The sequence below is a fragment of the Mytilus galloprovincialis genome, chromosome 13 (assembly GCF_965363235.1).
Source record: "Mytilus galloprovincialis chromosome 13, xbMytGall1.hap1.1, whole genome shotgun sequence".
Classification (NCBI taxonomy): Eukaryota; Metazoa; Mollusca; class Bivalvia; order Mytilida; family Mytilidae; genus Mytilus; species Mytilus galloprovincialis.
In genome coordinates this window covers 68,563,003-68,572,887 of record NC_134850.1, presented here as the reverse complement: position 1 = coordinate 68,572,887, position 9,885 = coordinate 68,563,003, and the positions used below count along the sequence as shown (strand labels likewise).

The following is a 9,885-nucleotide window of genomic DNA, read 5'->3' as shown; positions in this document are numbered from 1 at the left end:
GTGGAACTTTTTATCATGTAAGTGTTATAGTCTATAGATTGTTTGGTGGAATAGTGAAATAGAAGTTAATAAGTTCTTGCTCAATCCTGTGTCGCTTTGAATGTGTCATGATTGTCATCCTCAGCCTAAGCAATGTGTTACTGTAATTTGAATTTCAAAATGACTAAGCGACGTTTTTTTCGATGCACTGTTCAACTCCACTATAGAGAATGACATGACTTTGACAATCAGTACATTCCAGCGAAACATATCTTTATAAGTAAAGAACTGTCGCATAAAAATTAAATACTAAAGTACACGGGAAATGGCAAAGTTCACGAAGTCTAGTCTTATGAATCATTTTACATAAAAAAAAAAAAAAAAAAAAAAAAACCCGAGCAAAAAAAGGGGGGGGGGGGGCGTACGCCCTCTACGCCCTTCTGGATCCGCCACTGTGTACAGTGGTAAGAGGGGAGTTGGAGGGGTCCTTATCCCGAAATCCTGGGCTTAAAATCACGTAATCACAAGGTTCCGAATTTAAAGAAATTTAAATCCCGATATCCCGCAATTCGAAAAGGAATTTCTGCATCCCGAAAGGATCAATCCAAAAATCCCGAGCTTAAAACACCCGATCCCGACGCACCGAAAAAATCTTACCATCCCTTGATAAGAACACGTCTGATATTTGGTTTTCGGTCTTACTTTAAATGAAATCTCATGATAAAAGACATTTTCTTATCATCAATGGTGTATAGTATAAACACAATTATATACCATAAACAATTATCGGCCAAAGTTTATGAGGTATAATAAATCGAAGGTACTTTCAACTGAATGTGGTTATACGATCAAAGAAACACGTAATTTTATAGTCAGATGTTCGAGTGTAGGGTATGATAATAAATCGGAAATAATGTAAATATTAAAGTTACCAGATCAATATAACAGTACCAGTCTATTTTATAATACCAAGGATCTCGATAGTAGGCGTTAAAAAAACTATGAAATCCCAATATTGCACACTGCAATTGTGTAGAATAAACACTTCAAATAACAAGACAGTATTCCGTGTGAAGGATTAGGTTTTGGACATACAAAGAGATCATTCTTGTTTGTAATTATTAGCTGTAAACAAACTTTGTGTCTTTTAAAATTAAATTCCAACTTTTGCCACAAAATTAAAACAGAAGAAGGAAAATTGTCGTTTAACGAACTTCCGGGTAAGTTATTTCCTAATATTTCCTAATATGTAATAAAATATTTGTTAATATTTTACAGCGGTGTCAGAAGATTTTGTAAATAAATCTCTGTGTATGCTATTTTATGGATAATGTGCTATTTTATTGACACCACATTATGAAATATGTAGATGTAGTATGATTTCCAATGAGACAACTCTCATACCAAACGACATAGAAGTTAAAAACTATAGATAACAGTACAGCCTTCAACAATAAGCAAAACCCAAACCCATAACAGCTATAAACGGCCTTAAACTGAATTTGTCATTTTATGGACAATAATCGCCACATACTGTATGTATAAAATAAAAATATGTGATATGATTTCTAATGAGACAACTCTCTTTAAGACACCAAAATGACTTAGAAGTAAGTTTAAACATAATAAAAAACATTTATTTATAGCGGATTGGGAAACAAGTTATTTCAACTTAAATAAACCCCTTTCCACTTTGTGGGTACGAATGCTGCCTTATAGTGGCATAATCGTACTCTTTTTCGAAATTGAACGAGTGTCTTTTACGTGCAAGAGATATGGCTCTCTCTCTTAACACAGGCCAGCCATTTATCGTCCCTTTCGGCAGACTATCATCGTTTCTCAAGACCGTACTCGCAAATGATGTCGAGAGAAAGCCGAAACTTAGTAGTTCTCACTATAATATCACCTTACAACCTTCAACAATAAACAAAACCTATATGACAAAGTCTGTTCTAAAATGGCCCTGAGATGTCACAATTTAAACAATTCAAACGAGAAAACTAGCGGCCTGATTTATGCGTTAATCAATGAACGAAAAACAAATATGTTGCACAAAAACAAATAACAACCACTGACTTACCGGCTCCTGACCGACTATGTATATACATGTTCTCAGTGGAGCCTGTAAATCAGTGGTTGTCGTTGGTCAACAGTGAATTACAGGCTCCTGCATGATTCTGTATGTATCGGCTCTCAATCCGGAGCCTGTTGGTCAATGGCTGTCGTTGGTCGATAACTACATTTTTTTTTTCGCTTATTGATTTGAACATCTAATTTGACAGACCGTTGTTTCGCATGATTTGTTTTACAATTTGTTATTTCGGGGGTCTGTTATAAATAACTATGCAGTATGGGTTTTGTTTATTGTTGATGGAGACAGCACCATAACTTAATTGGTTAAATCCACGCCATTTAGTTTGTTATAAATATACAGCTGTCTTTTTGGTATTCATAGGAAACCATCTTATTTTTCAATTTATATATTTTTTAATTTTATGATTAAAATGATGTTTAAAATGCATAATTTACAATCAATATAAAAAAGAAGATGTGGTACGAATGCCAATGAGACAACTATCCACAAAAGACCAAAATGACACAGACATAAACAACTATAGGTCACCGTACGGCCTTCAACAATGAGCCAAGCCCATACCGCATAGTCAGCTATACAAGGCCCCGATAAGACAATGTAAAACAATTCAAACGAGAAAACTAACGGCCTTATTTATGTAAAAAAAAAATGAACGAAAAACAAATATGTAACACATACACAAACGAAAACCACTGAATTACAGACTCCTGACTTGGGAAAGGCACATACATAAATAATGTGGCGGGGTTAAACATGTTAGAGGGATCCCAACCCTCCCCCTAACCTGGGACAGTGATATAACATAAGAACGAACTATAAAAATCAGTTGAAAAAGGCTTGACTCATCAGATGGACAAAAATACAAGTGGACACCTATATTTATTCGAGGAACAATGCTGTTTTCATGACTGGAATGGAATGAAATCATAAAACGAAAACAAACTGAAAACGACATGGCGAAAAACCACTAATTTAAAAGACAAAAAACAGTACTCAATTTAACCAAAATATAGAAAACTCAATAAAATTGAGAATGGTTTTAAAGACTGCATAAAACGAACCCCACCAAAACCCGAGGGTGATCTCAGTTGCTCCAGAATGAATATACTCCACATGTTTCATCCACCAACAACCACTATTATGGCCTACGACCACCTAATGACCACTGATTTATGGCTACAACCACTTATTGGTATTCAAATTCCCCTTCAACTTAAATAATTAAAAATAACGACAATAAACCAATAGAAAGAAAAATTAAACTGTCAATTGTTCTTGAACAATTGAGAGGTCTTTCCTTTTTTAATGTAAAATACATGTTCCAACAGACGTAGAATGTATTGAAAAGGTCAAGGTCAACCTTAAAAAGCTCGAAAACACACTAAAAATCCTTTAAATAAGGTTAAAAACACTAAATTCGATATCTGGGACATGACCTTGACCTTTGACCTTTTGACCTTTGTCAAGGTCATTGGTCCCCAATGCCATTACTGAAGACCCCAAGGGTCTAGGACCTTTGGTTATATAGTAAAAGCTGATTTTGTCTTTTCAAAAACCTAAAACAGGGGTTATGCCCCTTATAGAAAGGTCAAATCTCTTTGATCAAAATGTAACAAAGTTGCGCCATAATGACCCAAACATTTTCCACCATTTAAAACTTCTGTAAGTATAATGGTTTCTGAGATTATCCCATAACAAGGTGTTAGGTCAGAGGTCAAGGTCAACATACAAATTTGACCTTGAGATATTTTTAAAGATACATGAAATGATGATGATTGGTGAAGATCCTATGTGTCTACGACTTACGGTTTCTGAGTTTTGGTGGCCAACCGACACCGGTTAATTTTCATAGGGGCATAACCCTACCAATGAGTCGTTGAATCTTTTCGATCCAAATGTAACGAAGAACCCGGGTCTGGTCCTGAACAAATTTCACCCTTCATTTTTTTTCTACCTATTACTGTTACGGTGTTGGAACGATAACAAGGTTTTTGGGTTTCGGAGGGATTACTCCGAACCGACAAAATATTTCGACTCACAGGGTGAGTTCCGGATAGGTATTCATGACACCAATACAAAGTGTGAACATGAAAGCGACATGGTTTACGGTTACGGAGGGAAATTTTGTCAAAGTTTGGCGGAACAAGAAGAATAATAATAATTAAACTGTCAATTGTTCTTGAACAATTGAGAGGTCTTTCCTTTTGCAATGTAAAATACATGTTCAAATAGACGTAGAATGTATTGAAAAGCTTTAAAACACACTGAAAATCCTTTAAATAAGGTTAAAAACACTAAATTCGCTATCTTGGACATGACCTTGACCTTTGACCTTTTGACCTTTGTCAAGGTCATTAGTCCCCAATGTCATTGCTGAAGACCCCATGGGTCTAGGACCTACGGTTATATAGTAAAAGCTGATTTTGTCTTTTCAGAAACGTAAAAGAGGCTTTATGCCCCTTAAAAAAAGGTCAAATCTCTGCGGTCAAAATGTAACAAAGTTGCGCTGTAACGACCCAAACATTTTCCACCATTTAAAATTTCTGTAAGTATAATGGTTTCTGAGATTATCCCATAACAAGGTGTTAGGTCAAAGGTCAAGGTCAACATACAAATTTGACCTTGAGGTATTTTTCAAAGATACATGAATTGATGATGATTGGTGAAGATCCTAGGTGTCTACGACTTACAGTTTCTGAGTTTTGGTGGCCAACCGACACCGGTTAATTTTCATAGGGGCATAACCCTACCAATGAGTCGTTGAATCTTTTCGATCCAAAGGTAACGAAGAACCGGGGTCTGGTCCTGAACAAATTTCACCCTTCGTTTTTTTTCTACCTATTACGGTTACGGTGTTGGAACGATAACAAGGTTTTGGGGTTTCGGAGGGATTACTCCGAACCGACAAAATATTTCGACTCACAGGGTGAGTTCCGGATAGGTATTCATGACACCGATACAAAGTGTGAATATGAAAGCGACACGTCTTACGGTTACGGAGGGAAATTTTGTCAAAGTTTGGCGGAACAAAAAGAATAATAATAAACGGAAGAAATACAGTAAGGTCTTTCCCTTTAGTAAAAGGAAAGACCTTAATTAAACTGTCAATTGTTCTTGAACAATTGAGAGGTCTTTCCTTTTGTAATGTAAAATACATGTTCTTATAGATGTAGAATCTATTGAAAAGGTCAAGGTCAACCGTACAAAGCTTGAAAACACACTTAAAATCCATTATATGAGGTTAAAAACACTAAATTCGCTATCTGGGACTTGACCTTGACCTTTGACCTTTTGACCTTTGTCAAGGTCATTAGTCCCCAATGTCATTGCAAAAGACCCCATGGGTCTAGGACCTTTGGTTATATAGTAAAAGCTGATTTTGTCTTTTCAGAAACCTAAAACAGGGGTTATGCCCCTTATTAAAAGGTCAAATCTCTTTGGTCAAAATGTAACAAAGTTGCGCCATAATGACCCAAACATTTTCCACCATTTAAAACTTCTGTAAGTATAATGGTTTCTGAGATTATCCCATAACAAGGTGTTAGGTCAAAGGTCAAGGTCAACATACAAATTTGACCTTGAGGTATTTTTCAAAGATACATGAATTGATGATGATTGGTGAAGATCCTAGGTGTCTACGACTTACGGTTTCTGAGTTTTGGTGGCCAACCGACACCGGTTAATTTTCATAGGGGCATAACCCTACCAATGAGTCGTTGAATCTTTTCGATCCAAATGTAATGAAGAACCGGGGTCTGGTCCTGAACAAATTTCACCCTTTGTTTTTTTTCTACCTATTACGGTTATGGTGTTGGAACGATAACAAGGTTTTTGGGTTTCGGAGGGATAACTCCGAACCGACAAAATATTTCGACTCACAGGGTGAGTTCTAGATAGGTATTCATGACATCTATACAAAGTGTGAATATGAAAGCGACACGTCTTACGGTTAACGCGGCTAAATTTGTCAAAGTTTAACGGAAGAATAATAATAATAATAATAATAATAATAATAATAAACAAAAGAAATACAGTAAGGTCTTTCCCTTTTGTAAAAGGAAAGACCTTAATAATCAGAAGAAATACAGTAAGGTCTTTCCCTTTAGTAAAAGGAAAGACCTTAATTAAATAAATGTCGTGCGTCCGAAGCAATTATGTACTAACACCCATCCGGGTTTCGAACTCATGCTATTTGGATATCGAGACATCATAAACTCTAAATAACGCAATACTGTTAGATATGGAAAAGTTAGTTCTTCCCTTGCCGGGATTATATATATAAAAGAGGAGCGAAAGATTCCAAAGGAATAGTCAAACTCATAAATCGAAAATAAACTGACAACGCCATGGTTAAAAAGTTAAAAGACAAACAGACATATATTCACAATGTATGGTATATTTCAATTTATTGTATGATATCACTTATTTATTTATTGTGTGTTTGGCTTGTAAATGTATAAGTATATATGCAATTGTTAATGTATAATTGTTATCCTCTTGTAGCACCATACGTGTGTCTAAGTTGAAATAAATTGTCTTGTCTTGTCTTGACAAACAATAGCACACAAAACAAAGTCATCTACAAACATACAATGCATCACGAACCCCACCAAAAACTGAGGGTGGTCTCAGGTGCATAAACGGCGAATAACATCATGTTTAATGATTCCTTATATTGCTGTTTTAACATCGCAGGTTATCAACTCAGCATCCATAGTTTGTACCACGTGGTTTGTATAGGATGAAAAGAATCGATATTAGTTTCTTGCGTCTATTTCGATTGGTGAAGAATTTGACGTTGTGTACATGTATAGTAATAACATTTGTTGGAACATACCTTTATTATGATTATGTTAAATGCGAACAGTTCAAAGATACATTTTTATACCGTTATCCTTTCGGAAATGTCAGTAGTATTGTTCAAGAACTGAAAAAGACAGGTACAATACATACTAAAGAAATCAATGATGTCTATCGATTATATAATATAATAAATTCACCTAAAAATGCCTGCAAGAAACCTGTTTCTTTGTTAGTAATTGTAAAATCAAAATGTAGTAATCATGGTCAAAGATCAGCAATAAGAAATACGTGGGGAAAAGGCGGAAATCCTAATATTTATGTTTACTTTTCACTTGGGTACGAAGCGGAAGTACAAGATGAGATTAATAAAGAAATTCATGCACATAATGACATCATCCAAGGATCATTTGATGACGTGTACAGAAATAATATATATAAGACATCTTTGAACATTAGATGGATAAGCGTTCATTGTTCTCATCTTCAATACGTTTTATTCATCGACGATGATTACCTCCTCAATGTGAAAGGAATATTATCTTATGTACGAATGTTAACAAGTTTAAACATTTCAAATAAAATGTATGGATATCGAGGTCAATGCTGGAAACCTATCCGATTATGTTTTCATGAAAAATCTTACATTTCACTGGAAGAATATCGGTACGATTATTGGCCGGACTATTTATTAGGCGGGACAATATTAACCACAATGGATGTGGTTATAAGAATATCAAGTGCAATTCCATATATTAAAAGAATCAGCATCGATGATACGTATGTAGGAATTGCTGCTCATCTTTTAGGAATTGAATTGATTGATGAAAAAAGGTTTTCAAAACAATCTCGTTCCGCTAGTCAAATGAAATATCTTCTAAGTGCTCATGGATATGATGAAGAGTCTTTAATCGCCACATGGGAAGAATTTACAAAGCTTTGAAAATTCAATTTTAATCATTGTCTCTCCTTAATCACACCATTATTAGCTAGTTTAAAAATTTGCATTTTCTATTATTTTGTTTATACCATGTGTAATGATTTAATGATTTAACTTTTACATAGATATAGGAAGATGGGGTATGAGTGCCAATGAGACAACTCTCCACCCAAGTCACAATTTATAAAAGTTAACCATTATAGATCAAGGTACGAAGCCTTGGCTCAAAACGAACAGCAAACTATAAAGGGCCCCAAAATTACTAGAGTGAAACCATTCAAACGGGAAAACCAACGGTCTAATCTACATAAAAATATCTTTTTTTTTCTTTGCAAGCTTCAGTCATCATGAAAGAGATATGTTATTATGCGGAATTGATTAAACGTTTCGAATAAAACGCCAATGGACTCAGAATATCATTTATTTGAAATTAAGGGATTATGATTACAAATAAGAAAACTATGCACAAGGATCCGACATTACGTACAGGCAAACATTGGTCACCATACACTAATAAGCAAAAAATATTTAATGTTATTCAAAAGAGAAAATTAACATCATGAACAATTAACATCTGAATAAACGAAAAATAAATATGACAGGCACCCTACAGTAACAAATGCTAAATAATAATGTATCCAAAAGAGGGACGAAAGATACCAAAGGACAGTCAAACTCATAAATCTAAAATAAACTGACAACGCCATGGCTAAAAATGAAAAAGACAAACAGACAAACAATAGTACACATGACACAACATAGAAAACTAAAGAATAAACAACACGAACCCCACCAAAACCTAGGGGTGATCTCATGTGCTCCGGAAGGGTAAGCAGATCCTGATCCACAATATAGACGACTGTTAACCATATTTTGCGTTTCTTGCGAAAGCTTTAGTTGGTACCGAAAAAACTACAGAGATGATCAACACAATGCAATGTTTCGATATTTATCTTGAACAATGTCATATATAGATATAACGAACTTTGTTGTTAGGTTTTATGTGTTCTTGTCTCTTATGGGGAAAAGATTAATTGGCAATTACACCACATCTTTTTAATTTTATATTTGATAAGCAATGATAAAAATGATACAAGAGAGTTGCTTCTAATCACGACTCTAACCCAACCTATATTATTAGCTATAATCTTGAATTCTTGAAACATAATTATGTGTGCAAAAAAACCCCCCTGTGTATATATTTCCTAGTTAGAATGATACTCTAAAATTACTGGGGTATACAAGTATTGACTGACAGTAAACCCTTACCAAAGTAGGGTGTCTTTTTGACTGATTGATGTTTGAAATCAATCAGAAGAAGAGATAATGCCACGGTTTCTGCACATTAAGAACTCTAATAACAACTGTTTGAGTCCGTATTTGTTTCCGGTGTTTGAAAAATTCCTTATGTTTTGCCGTAGTTTTAGGGAGTTCATATGTATTTACGTAATTTTGAGAGTTTGTGGAGTCTGTAAATGTTTCTGGTGTTTGGAGACCGCATGTGGTTCCTGTGTTTGTGGGATACCCTATGTATTTGAGATTTTTGGGGAGTCTGTATATGTATCCATTGTTTGGGTAGTCCTTTAATGTTTCCGGTGTTTTGACGTTCCCATCGATAAAAATCAATGTTTACATGTAATTTAAATCCGATTTTTAAACGACCGAAAAATTATGTTAAAAGAAATGTTGTATTGTCTTGGGATGATTAGCTGTTAACTTTTTTTAGACATTACTTCTAAATGCTAAACATGCTAAAGGAATATTAGTTTTAGCCAAGCTAATCTATTTCATTTTCTATCTTAAGACCTTTATGATGTATTTCAATTGGTAATTATGGTTGCAAACTACATTGTAAATTTAATATGAAATTATGACCATATTTTGAGGGTATGAACTTTATTTTGTGTTTTGTATTGCACAAAAGTCCCCCAAAAAGGGAGTGTCAATTTGCAACAGCATAATGTTTACCTGTGTATTGTCATCGTTCACATCGTATACATTACAATGTAAACAATATCGTGTCAATATCGTTTTTATATTGTATACAAAGTCTATAATTTCGGTATTTATT

At 34.5% G+C, this 9,885-nt stretch overlaps 1 long non-coding RNA gene across 1 annotated transcript; it reads left to right on the top strand.

The window, feature by feature from the left end:
- The first annotated feature begins 935 nt into the window (after positions 1 to 935).
- LOC143055877 (uncharacterized) lies at positions 936 to 7,886 on the top strand. The gene is made up of 2 exons (XR_012972156.1): positions 936 to 1,199; positions 6,770 to 7,886. It is a non-coding gene; the product is annotated as an uncharacterized LOC143055877 (long non-coding RNA).
- Positions 7,887 to 9,885: the final 1,999 nt, after the last annotated feature.